We start from the raw sequence: 12,277 nt of genomic DNA, 5'->3' as shown, positions 1-12,277 counted from the left end.
CAAGTCCAACTGCAACCTAACCATACTACCCTAACTCTAGACAAAGATTATCCTCAGTAGCTTGCCTGTATTTCAATCTGTAGTTAATGGGGGGACCATAAATTGTGTCCCTAGATATCAGCCCCAATCTAGACCACCTAAACTCATATCCTTATGTGTGCCTCATGTGCTTGTATTCCTGAATCACCATGTCAGTGGCTGCATCCCCACAAAGCGACACGATGCCCTGGGAGCCTGGGCTGAGTCAGGAGCCTCACCCAGTAGGGATCATCCTTAGACAGGAGGCCTCAAAGCACCCCAAAATGAGTGACTGTAATTAGAGGCGAGCCAAATCTCTTTCTACAGTTTTCCTACCGTTGCTTCTCACATTCAGGTTCATTTGTCCAATATATAGAGCTCAAATTTCAGTTTTGATGCAGAGAAGGGAGAGAAAGAGATTTGATTGTATATAATTAAGCATGTCTGACAAAAATTGGCAACTCCCTCTATGGATACTATGAAATATTGTTTGATTAATTATTTGTATTATAGCAACACCTAGAGGCCACAGCAGAGATCAGGACCCTGCTTCGTAGCTACCCCAATTTGCACCTACAGTACTCACCCAGGGAAGTTCCATCCAAACAGAAAAAGTAGAAAGGAGAAAACTCAAGAGAAAAGGAGTAGTATATAGACTGTCATGCCCAAGGGCAGGCAGCATTTCACTCAGAGCTGTGAGTAAAAACCTCAGCTGGCTGAGCTAGTGGCCAGTGAATGCTCTGATTCTGATTGCCTTTTCTTTCCTGAGGCAATTTTATACAAACACAACAAAAGCATTACAGAATTCAAAATGATCCATGTATTCCAACTGATCTTGTCTGCGCTGTGTGCATAAGTGGTGCCCTGTCATCCATCAGACTTCAAAATCCTGCTCGATCCCAAGTTTGGAAGATGTGATGCAAGCTAGGCAGTATTTGGAAAGGAGCTACTTAGCTGTTCTTTATTAAATGAATGGAGCTGATCATCAGGAATATTACAAGATATGGGTTAAATAATAATTACTAATGAATAAAAAAGATTAACTTTTGAAAATGCCAAACTATTGATGCAGTAATTGAATAAATGTGGAGTCAATTAATCAAATTCTTAACAGTTGATGATATCTTTGAGAATTGTACCCCTGCCTGACCTACATTTGTGAGAATTCCAAATACAGCAATTTGTCAAATGTGAGCTAAGGAAACTCATTTACTCTATGGAAACACTTTCAGCATAGCATTAATTCTTTTTTTTTTTTTAAACACCCTTACTTTTATATTCACAACATGGGATGTTTTGGCTGCATTGGGTTACAGAAGAAATTTGAATATGGGAGGTTGTGATGTGGCTGTGAAAACTGGATGAGATTCTTGACTTTAACTCAGAAAAGCAAGAGTTTCCTTATGAAGAAGTGTGGGAATCCAGCTGTAATTTGATACTATGTGTATCTCAAAAAACCTACATGTGTATAATGGATCTACTCTAATGTCAAGTATAAGATTCTGAAGTCATGAAGAGACAAGAAATCAAGAAATGCTTTTTTTTTGGGGGGGGGGGGTATTGTTTAATATTTTTGATCGTTTATCAATTTTCCTTAAAAGAACACAGAACTCTGGGATTGTTTATGTGGAATTTTATCTAAAAAATAAAATAAAATAAAATAAAAATAAATAAGCTAAGTGAAATTTCAAGCAAGAAATGTATTTAAGTAGTTGAAATACATTTTTAAAAGAATGCATTTTTACAAAATCTCCCTCCACAACAACTTGCATTATGGTCCGAGATTCCTCCCTGTGATAAGGTGCTACAATAGAATAAAAGTGAATTGCAGAAATAGTTTGAAACTGGGGAAACTTTTGAACCTATCAGAAAGAAAACAGAAATTAATTTACCTTTCTTGGGGCTTCATTATTTATCTTGCTGTGTTTCCTAATTAATTGACGATATCGATGTTTACACAGGGATTTGCTCCTTTCCAACTTTGCTTGATCCTGTGAAGAAGCCAGAATGCTGCATTTGTAGTAGCACATTTATTCCCATGGCAACAGCCAGGGATTTCACAAACACTAATTGGGGCTGGCAACTTCAACCGTTTTCAGTACAGTCCCATATAATTTTCCCTCTTTTATCCATTTTTCATTATACCTTACCTTTTGATTGACTTCCTCAATACATTTACAGTGCTTCCTCATGTCCTCAAGACTGACTTAATGCCTTGCCTGATTTACCAGTCTCTACTCTTTCCATCTGCTCATTTGCACTTATCCAGATAAGAGACAACTGCAGTGCATTTGTGCTAAGCTCTAGCTCTTATGCTTCAAATGCATCCAGGTTTCAGTACAACCAGTTAGTTTCTGTACCAATGTGTGCAAAAGCAGCAAATAGAGGTACCAATGCACAGCAGCACATTCACACATAAGCATGTTGCCAGATGGTAGATGCCAAACCTTACTTCAGGTGGAGAACAAGCTTACTGTCCACCTATACTTAAGTTCTGTGATCATTCAAGATCATTCATTTTAATTCAAGCGGATTGTGAACATTCACAGATATTCAATTTACTATGTGGAGAATACTAGTTGTATACCATGGTCATCCACTTGAGTTAAGGCCTAGACTTGCTTACAAGCCTAAAACAAACCTTGTGTTAGCAACGAATCTTAGAATCGCAGAACAGCTTGGGTTGGAAGGGACCCCAAAGCCCACTCATCCCCACCCCATGCCGTGGGCATGGCTGCCCCCCATCAACTTAGCTGCCCATGGCCCCATCCAGCCTGGCCTTGAGTGCCTTCAGGGATGGGGCACCACAGCTTCTCTGGGCAGCCTGTGCCAGCGCCTCACTGCCCTTTGAGTAATTAATTTCTTCCTGACATCTAACCTTAATTTCTCCTATTTTAGGAGAAAATCATTTCATCTTGTCCTATCACTATCTGTCCATGTAAAAAGTCAGTTCCCCTCTTGCTTATAAGCTCCTTTCCAAGTACTGGAAGGCCATAGTGAGTGCTTCCTGGAGCCTTCCCCAAGCTGAACAGTCCCAGCTCCCTAGGCCTTTCTTCATAGGAGAGGTGCTCCAGCCCTTTCATCATCTTAATGGCCCTCCTCTGGATTTGCTCCAACAGCTGTTTAACCTTCATGAGCTGAGGGCTCCAAGCCTGAATGCAGTACTCCAGCTGGGGACTTACAGTAGAACAGTACTACACACAGAACACATAACAGAGGGAGACATCACCTCCCTCACCCTGTTGGCCATTTTTTTTATGCAGCCCAGGATACATTTGGCCTTCTGGGCTGCAAGATCATGTCCAGGAATCCCAAATCCTTCTCACAAAGGGCTGCTCTCAGTGTGTTCCCCTCCCAGTCTATACATATATCTGGGATTGTCTTGATCCAAGCGCAACGCCTTGCACTTGGCCTTAATGAATCTCATTTGGTTCACGTGGGCCCACTTTTCAAACTTGTCCGGGTCCCTCTGGATGCCATATCTTCCTGTCAACTACACCACGTAGCTTGGTGTCACCTGTAAAGCTGCTGAAGGTATTCTCAATCCCACTATGTTATTGATAAAGATGTTGAAGAGCACCAGTCCCAAGACTAACCCCCAGGGGACACAACTTATCATCACTTTCCTCTTCTACATAGAGACACTGACACAACCCTCTGGCTGTGACCATCCAACGGATGATCCAAAGGCTTTCTGGATAACCTATACGGCTGCTCAGTCAATGGAACATCAAGATTCCCATTCAGAGGCCGACTTTAGAATAAGTCCCAGACAGTTTTCGAACCACTCTCTCAGCAAAAAGAAATCAAAATAAAATCAAGTAGAGAAAGTATGCCACTATTCCCTAATTCAGAAAAAAAAAGGCAATAAATAAGACCAGTTAGAGTAAATTTACACGCCACTGTAAATGACTAGAAATTAGGAGCAAAATGATGAAGCCATGTGGAGCCTTGTCATAAGGTTACAGGTGAAGTCAGATTTGTTTCTTACTTAGAAATAATTTAATATATTATTAGTAGAAAACTAGTATTAAAATACTAAATTCTCAGTGTGACCACCACCTTCTTACCCTATATGATGCGAAGTAAAAAGCTTCTTAACTACCAAAAATCTGTCTTGGCAGTAAATTGATGAAAGTTTTTAGGAATCTTTAATTGAAAGCAGGGCAAAATTACTATATTTGACAAAGATAACTTATTGTAATAAAGAGTATAATTTTTTAAAAAAGGTTAAAAAGAAAAAGGGGTAGGGAAATAAGGGGAGGGGGGGCATTTTACATTCAAGTGAAAAGGAAACTGCTGCAAGAAATCTCATATTCCAATAAATGGCAGGATGAGCTTACAAGAACACAGAAAGAAGGCCCTTACTGAAAATGGCTTTTGACTCTCAAGACTACATTTTGCGTCTTTCTCTTTGAGGCACTGAACTGTGCCAGCTTGCACAATTTTTGAAAACACATGCTGCTGCCATTGACTGAAAGGCTCTGTTTTAAAAACATAACACACACTGGGGAGAAATTTGAACCCAGAGCCCTCCAGCTTTTGCGATTTTTTTCATGGCTTCATTTTGTTCCCTATCTCCTCTAATTTCAAAAAGCATCATCAAACTCATAACAGGGTTTTTCATAACTTTTGTGAACTGGGCCACAGTCAAGAATTTCCACCTTGAATAATATTATTTCATGAAGTTTCCCGCCTATCATAAAGGGCTCTGCAATGCTCAGCACATAAGCATCTGCTTTTCATCTCATTTCTAAACCAAAGTCCTGTGGATAGCTGTCTCTTTGAAATTAAGGAGCTGGGGAACAAATCAGGGTTGAAGTTTTTCAGAGCTATGGATGCTGATCTGTTGAGAAGAGCACAGGGTAAAGCATTTCCAGCAGCAAGGCAAGCTGATGCAGTATAACCTTTTGGAAAGAGAGCCAGAATTCACTGCACACAGAATCACATCCCCTGTAGATGGAAGTGAAAGCTTCCCAGACAGGTTTAAGTGAAAGACTTTTTAAAGGAAGTTATTGAGAATGGCTGAGACTGAGATATTAAAAAAGCAGGTGTCAAGAACTAAAATGAAACCTTAAAATTCTTGCAAAACATGAGAAAGAAAGCTCCTTCTACTCCATGCCTCCAAAGCAGCATTTATTCCCATGAGAACACAACAAGAATCACACTGCTGGCATCTAATGGACAAAAACAATTGTGGAAATCCAATAAAAATAGTGGGAAATGCTATTTAGTGTAAACATTGTCCAGTTTTCTGTAGTGTATGATTACGGCTCAAGCAAAACATGATGCCTGCAGTGTATTCTCTTCCTATGAAGAAAGGGTGAGGGAGTTGGGTTTGTTCAGCCTGGAGAAGAGAAGGCTCCAGTACTTGAAGGGAATTTTTAACAAGGAGACTGATTTTTTTACAGGGACAGATAGTAATAGGACAAGATGAAATGGCATCAAACTAAAACAGGGCAAATTAAGGTTAGATGTCAGGAAGAAATTAATTACTCAGAGGGCAGTGAGGCCTTGGCACAGGCTGCCCAGAAAAGCTGTGATGCCCCATCCCTGGAGGCGCTCAAGGCCAGGTTGGATGGGGCCATGGGCAGCTGAGTTGATGGGGGGCAGCCCTGCCGGTGGCACAGGGTCGGGCTGGGTGGGCTTTGAGGGCCCTTCCTACCCAAGCCGTTCTGTGATTTTATGACTCCATGGCTTGATTCTATGATTCTGTGATTCCATGCCATTCAGACTGCAGCTTCACAAGCATTCCTAGCCAGTGTAGGGCAAATCTTCTGCCAGGAGTCACCCTGGGTATCTACTGCTTCCCACTGCAATGTGTCCTTGCCTCAGGCCAGTGGTGACTTTGGGGATGGGAGGTGAAACAAAGCAAGAACCTGATTTGGTTTAAAACTAACCTGTTTTTCCCGCCCTCTCTTTACTGGTCAACAGCACTTTCCATGCACATTAATTTTCCTACTTGTTGTCAGGATAACTTTTAGAATTGCTACGTACACCTAAATGTCAAATGGGAGGAAAAGATCAGCAGGTATCCCTAAGACTGTTACTGCCATGCAACATTTGCATGGGAGTAGCCTGAAGATTTCCTTGTGGAAATAAGGGAAGGGACTGTTGCAGCAAGTCCTCTTTACACACATAACTAGAGACACTCCCTGTTCCAAAGGCATTTAAAACTGATGAAGCAACACAAAGGAAAACAGTGTTATAATTGCTGTATAAAGAGAATATCTATGCACAGAGGTATTCAGTGATTTTCTGTCACGTGGGAACTTTGGAGGAGTCGAGAAGTGAGTCTGGATCCCACCATTCTAGCTTACTCCTTAAAAATAAATATCCTTCCTCTCTTATGTCATGAGTCAGCACACTTTTCCAAAATGGTGCACTCAGCCTAACTGTTGTCAAATTGCTTGGGGAGACTCTAACCTGACATATTTAGCACATCCTTCCCACAACTCTCACAGAAGCACAAGGATGTCAGCTCTGATCAGACTCAACCAGGGCTGCAAAACCTATCACGTTTGTAGATCTAAGATGCTCTAGAAAGTAATTCTTACAAGAGCTACTGCGGTTCTGTGCGTGAAGACAGACACATGAGGCTGCAGTGGGCAACATTTCCATCAGGCTGCCCTTAAATAACAGCCTAGAAATTAGTATTATATTAGCCTAGACAATGTTTTTAGACTTATAAATGTCTAAACCACATGAACTCTTTTGGAGGTGGGCTACTGCTTCGGATTTCAGATTGCAGCCCCATCTGCTGTGAAGAGCTGTCAATCCAACCTATCCAAGTCTGCAGCTTTCTGTCCGGTATGGCGTAATGTATAAAGCAAAGGATGCTACAGTAACTGTGTTGTGTTTGCAGTCCATACAGGTGGTTAAAAAAGAAATAAAAGATCACAGAAGAGTTTTGTTACCTATACTTCCATACTTACTATTTCAAGAATGATTCATATGACCTGAACATTTAGAAAACTGCAATGCCATAAGGATAGAATGGGGAGGAGGAACACACTCTTCAATCAACATCTATGCATGGTTAGAAAGCTGCAGACAGTTCTCACTCACTGAAGCAGGTTAAATTTTGTCACAACCACGTAAAGACTCCTGTGCTAGTTCCTAGCGAGGGTCAATCTGCCCGAGTGTCCTGCCTGCCAGTAGCCAAGAGAAGCTGGGAGTTAAGTGTGTAGAACCTAAAAATACACTTACCAGGCATCTCTAAACCTTTCGGATCATGCAACACATCAGTAAAACACCTTTGAACATGCACCCCCAGTATATGCATTTTCACTTATTTTTAAATCATACGCATGCACTACTGAAGTTCTGACATTTCCTTCCTGCACCCCCATGGCTCGTCTGGTGCATTCCCTGGGGTGAGAGCACCCTGCTTTGGAGACCACTGCTAGAGAGGATGTCACCCCATCTTTATAGCATTTCTAGAAACAATAAATAATTCTTTTTATTGCAGACATGTTAGTCACTGGACCTCACTCAAGCAGTGCAGACCTGCCTTATTTGGCTACCAGCAATCACGACACACTTGCATTTACCTCATGCACACTGAATGTGATACAAGTTAGAAACAGAAAGGGACAATTTGTCCAAGCATAAAAAAACCCCGTTGCCGTAACAAGCCAGGAACATCAATTTAATGTGGGAAATATTAATAGGAACTGGAAATTGTTCAAGAACATTCTACTGGGTATAAAAAAAAAAAAAAGTGCCACAAATCTACAAGTAGGAAAGAATTCATGCTGGGGAAGAAAGAACGTGTGAAACATAGAAGATGCAGAAATGTTAGTCAGATGCCATCAATCAAAATAAAAAGAATGCAAAAAAGGATAATGGCAGTAAACTGCAAATGTAAAAAACATTCTGCTGAACACAGCAATATGAGAAGCTCAGTGGGCATTACAGTTAGAAGGAACAAGAAACAAATTAGGGTAAAAAAAAATTCTATACCAAATATCTCCATTACTACAAACAGGTATCACAATTCTGAACAAAGGCTCAGAAAGGACAGATGGGTTCATCACTGCTTCTCTTCCGATTTCAGAATGAAGCAGGAGGATAAGCCTGCACAAAAAAATGTGGTAGATGGAACAGAAAGCCTGGCATCAAGAATAAAGAGTGTGATGAAGAGTCAGTCCCAATTACACATTTACAAATCAAGCAGCTTAGTGGGAAACAAGTATCATGGAAAGGACCTTTCAATTGCCAACTTACTCCAAGTATTAAAAAAGAATAAAAAGATGATCCTGGAAAATACAGACCTCTTAGTCACATGCTGAATCTGGACACGTAATGAGAATTTTCACTTAGGAGACAATGAGCATAGAATTGTATGCTTCAGATGTGATTAATAATGATCAATAAAATTTCAGGAAGCATGGATTTTGAAAATAAAACCTTTTTTTTTAATCTTCTGCTCTTCCTTTTGTTCACATCTGTCCTACAATACTAAAAACTGCCTTCAGAGCAAGAACTCAGTAGATCATCACAAATTCTAGTGTAGCCAATTTTGTCCCAACCCCTGCAGGGATGCAAACCTTGGTGAGATAGAAGAACCTAACCTGGTCCTGACACACCAGGACTGCAGGCCAGCTCCAGTGAGTATGAAGTTGTGGGGCTTAGCTTAGGGATGAGTTTTCATGATCTTTATGCATAAGATTAGCCTAAGTTGCCTGAGAATTTTTTTTCTGGCTCTGAATGAGAGAGAACTGTATTTTTTTCCTAAAGATTGCTAGATCAACCTACAAGTATAAGCCAGATTTGGGAAGGACACTTCTGAGTTTCTAAATTTGACAGCTACAAGCCAGAATTCAGAACATGACACGTAGTGCAAAAACAAGTTTATGAAATTGTATTTGAATTCTCTACACATGTTGAGAATTGCCATCTTTGTAGAATGATAGAATCATAGAATTCATTGAGTTGAAAGGAACATCTGAAGATCATCTAGACCAGCTTCCCTGCAATGAACGGGGACGTGTACAGCTACATCAGGTTGCCCAGAGCCTTATCCAGCTTTGCCTTGAAAGACTCCAGGGATGGGGCATTAACCACACCACTGGGCAACCTGTTCCAGTGCCTCACCACCCTCACTGTAAAAGATTTTTTCCTTATATCCAACCTAAATCTACTCTCTTTGAGCTTGAGACCATTTCCCTTTGTTCTATCATCACAGACCCTCCTAAAGAGTTTGCCTCCTTCTTTCCTGAAATTCCCCTTTAGATACTGAAAGGCCATTATCAGACCACCTTGGAACCTTCTCTTCTCCAGGCTGAAGAGCCCCAGCTCTGTCTCATTTAAAAATCTCTGATTTTTATTGGCATAAATGTATTGAGAATGTTTGTTTCCGTCTTGAGTTCTCAGATACAAACATGTCTGTTGATGCATAATTGAGAGTATCTTTTAGTCAATCATTAGTAATAATGTTCTAATTCTGTATCCAAACTCCAATAAAAAATTGTGGAGCAGAAAAACTGAAGTGATAATCATACATCACAAGCAGCAGGCAGTCAAACAACTCATAAGCATAGGTATCATGTTTCTTCTCAATCTTCAAGTGAGGACTCTGAAAACCATGCTATCATGAGAAATCAAGACCGGCTAACGAATGATGTGAGCAAGCAAACAAACAAAAAGCTAAAATTATCTTATACTTTATGTAACACACATTTTGATATTGCATCATGGTCCCAATTAGTTACTGTACTGTCATACACCAACAGTTATCTTCTTATGCACCATCTTGATAAAGGTTGTGTGCAAACAGGAAAGATCCGATCCTCTGTCTGGTATCAACTGTTGTCTCCATTAGCTTTGACAGAGTTACTCCGTCTTTATCAGCTCAAAAATAAGAGCTGAACAAAAATGCCACAGTAATATTAATAAGGATTGTTAGTGTTCTGAAGGAGATAGATCTATTAGCTTTTAATAGGTTTAGTAAGCTTTGTGTATAGGTTTTATATGCAGATATGCATACATTTACATTCTAATTCCTGCAGTGTTTCCTGTCTGTTGGTCTATATTTTATTTCCACAGAGGCCTCTCACCTTTTCCTTGTGCTCTTTCACATGGTGGTTCCCCAACCAGATGAGCATGCAGATTTTATCTTTATCTCACTGGCAGTGTCTGTATAAGTCAGCACTGATAGTTTTGTTTCCTAGGCGTCCCTTCAAGCTACTCTGCACCAAGTGTCATTCAGCATGTGTTTCTCTTCCACTCATACATCTATAACTGTTAACTTGTTGATATCTCTGTTTTATCCTGTGCCTGCCCGTAGCCTTCCTCCATATTCTTGGATTAGTGGAGATCCATGGATCAGATATGGCTTTTGTGAGAACAGTACCACTGCCTCAGAGACACTTAGTAAAAGCTGCATTAGCTGTACTCCATTGTGAGCCCAGGAAGCCCCAGCTGCTCCAAGTAAGCAGTGCTGTTTTTAGTTTGGTGCCACCTTTTGCAGATTTTCTAACATTTTATTTCATTTTCTTAGTAAAAACATATGGCAAACAGATGCCTAAGCTGGGCCCCAGGCACCCATTTCTTGTTCCTGGCTTTCCAAAATATCTGGGAAAATTCTGAGGTTTATGCTAATATACACTGAACTTGCAATTTATTTCAAGTGCAACCTCACAGTGACTGGCATATCATTTTAAAATCGAGTTTCTGTCTCTTTTTTTTTTTTTTTGTCATGGGTAACCTTGAAAACATAAATCAGGATTCAAAGATGGTAGCAGCTGGGTATCAATCATAGGAAGCAAGAATGATGTAGAGATCTTCCTTCTTCTTCCCACACACATCTCTAAAAATTCAAAATAAATCAGATTCATCTACAAGTATCAGTTTACCAGTCCCTCTCTTAGGTAACATTTCTGCACAATGGTATGATCGTGGCTATGTCTGAGATAGAAGAAGAATGAGCTGTAGTCCTGAAAATGTTAAATCTAGCTCTGCTTAAAAATCACCATTCCCCTCTGGGATTAGAATTTAGCTATTCTGCACATTTCTGCAGTGACCAAGGCAACTATGACATAAGAGAGAGCATGCTCTAAGCCAACAAGAAAACATGAAGCCTGCAGTAGGGCTGTCAGTCCCTGTCATACACATTTTTCCCAGGCACTAACCTTGCTTTATATTGCAATTCTTCTCTCCCCTTTCCCTCACCCTGTGTTCTACTATCCTACAGAAACACATTTAAGATTTATATTGCAATATGTGTAAACTTATTCTGATTTTCAGAAGAATATGTATATTTATTTTGGAGAAAGTTTATCTTGGTAAGAGGGACCACACACTAATACCAGCATTATTTATTAAGGCTGCAATGTCATTAATTTCTCACATGGGACCTGAAAGCCAAGGAACACTATCTCTGGTTTCCCTCTGCTCTGTCTCTTTCCCAGAATTCACTCACTGCAGAAATTTAAGCTTATAACTGGATCTATCTCCCAAGTATGCCCAAGATGTGTCAAGATATGCTTCAGATATCAAACGTCAGAATGTAGATTTATTCACACAATTAAAATGTTTCATTTAGAGGCTATTTAAATGAACAGCTTCTCAAATTAATTGTCATACTCTCTTTTTCCTCACTAAAAATGTTGCCTTTTTGTACAAATGATAAGAATGTTGCAATTCCCTGGATTTTGTTGGTTTTTTTAATTAACATGAAACAATTAATTATTGCTGAATTAGATGATCTTACCATTTCAGGGAAATGCAGTGGAAGTGCAGACATACACTGAATGAAATTGTTCTGAAACAGTATGTAGTCAGGAGATCCTATGAGCTCTGGGACCGTAGTCTTCCTCAGAAGCGATTTACAGATATCTTGTTCTATATTTTACATCAAAATTATCTAGGGGAAAAAGAGAGAGAGAGAAATATAAAACAACTAAGTCAATGCCAAGTAGATTTGTGAACTGTACACATGATTTCCAAGAGATGTTTCTTTTCCTCCTGCACAACTTTTAGCAATGCAAAATGTTGCTTACAAATAAAGGATTCAATTTTCTTGTCCATAGGGAGAAACGGCTAAAGAAAGAAGTCTCTGCAGATCTCTTTGCAATGAATAAGAGACTGAAGTTTCTCCTTATGGCTCATGTCCCAGAGTCTGTTGTCAGCTGCTAAGCCATTTCCACTGCACTCTCTTGGTATCATACTCCTTCATTTGCCTCAATGCTCCTAGTTGATGTTTTATTATTGATTATTTGTTACTAGTTTTGCGTGTGAGCAAAGCATTTGGTAG

At 40.0% G+C, this 12,277-nt stretch overlaps 1 long non-coding RNA gene across 8 annotated transcripts in view; it reads right to left on the bottom strand.

Annotated features, from left to right (window-relative positions):
* LOC104910195 (uncharacterized) overlaps positions 1-12,277 on the bottom strand; it is a 48,952-nt gene that overhangs the window by 22,991 nt on the left and 13,684 nt on the right. For all 8 annotated transcript variants that reach the window (XR_014882394.1, XR_014882389.1, XR_014882390.1 and 5 more), the window contains 2 exons: positions 11,735-11,887; positions 1,911-2,009 (listed from right to left, as the gene is read on the bottom strand). This is a non-coding gene — a long non-coding RNA (uncharacterized LOC104910195). The remainder of the gene's footprint in view (positions 1-1,910; positions 2,010-11,734; positions 11,888-12,277) is intronic.

Source organism: Meleagris gallopavo, chromosome 3, assembly GCF_905368555.1.
Source record: "Meleagris gallopavo chromosome 3, MGAL_WU_HG_1.1, whole genome shotgun sequence".
In the NCBI taxonomy this organism is placed as follows: Eukaryota; Metazoa; Chordata; class Aves; order Galliformes; family Phasianidae; genus Meleagris; species Meleagris gallopavo.
The sequence above is the reverse complement of the archived record's forward strand: the minus strand, read 5'-3'. Positions and strand labels throughout refer to the sequence as shown.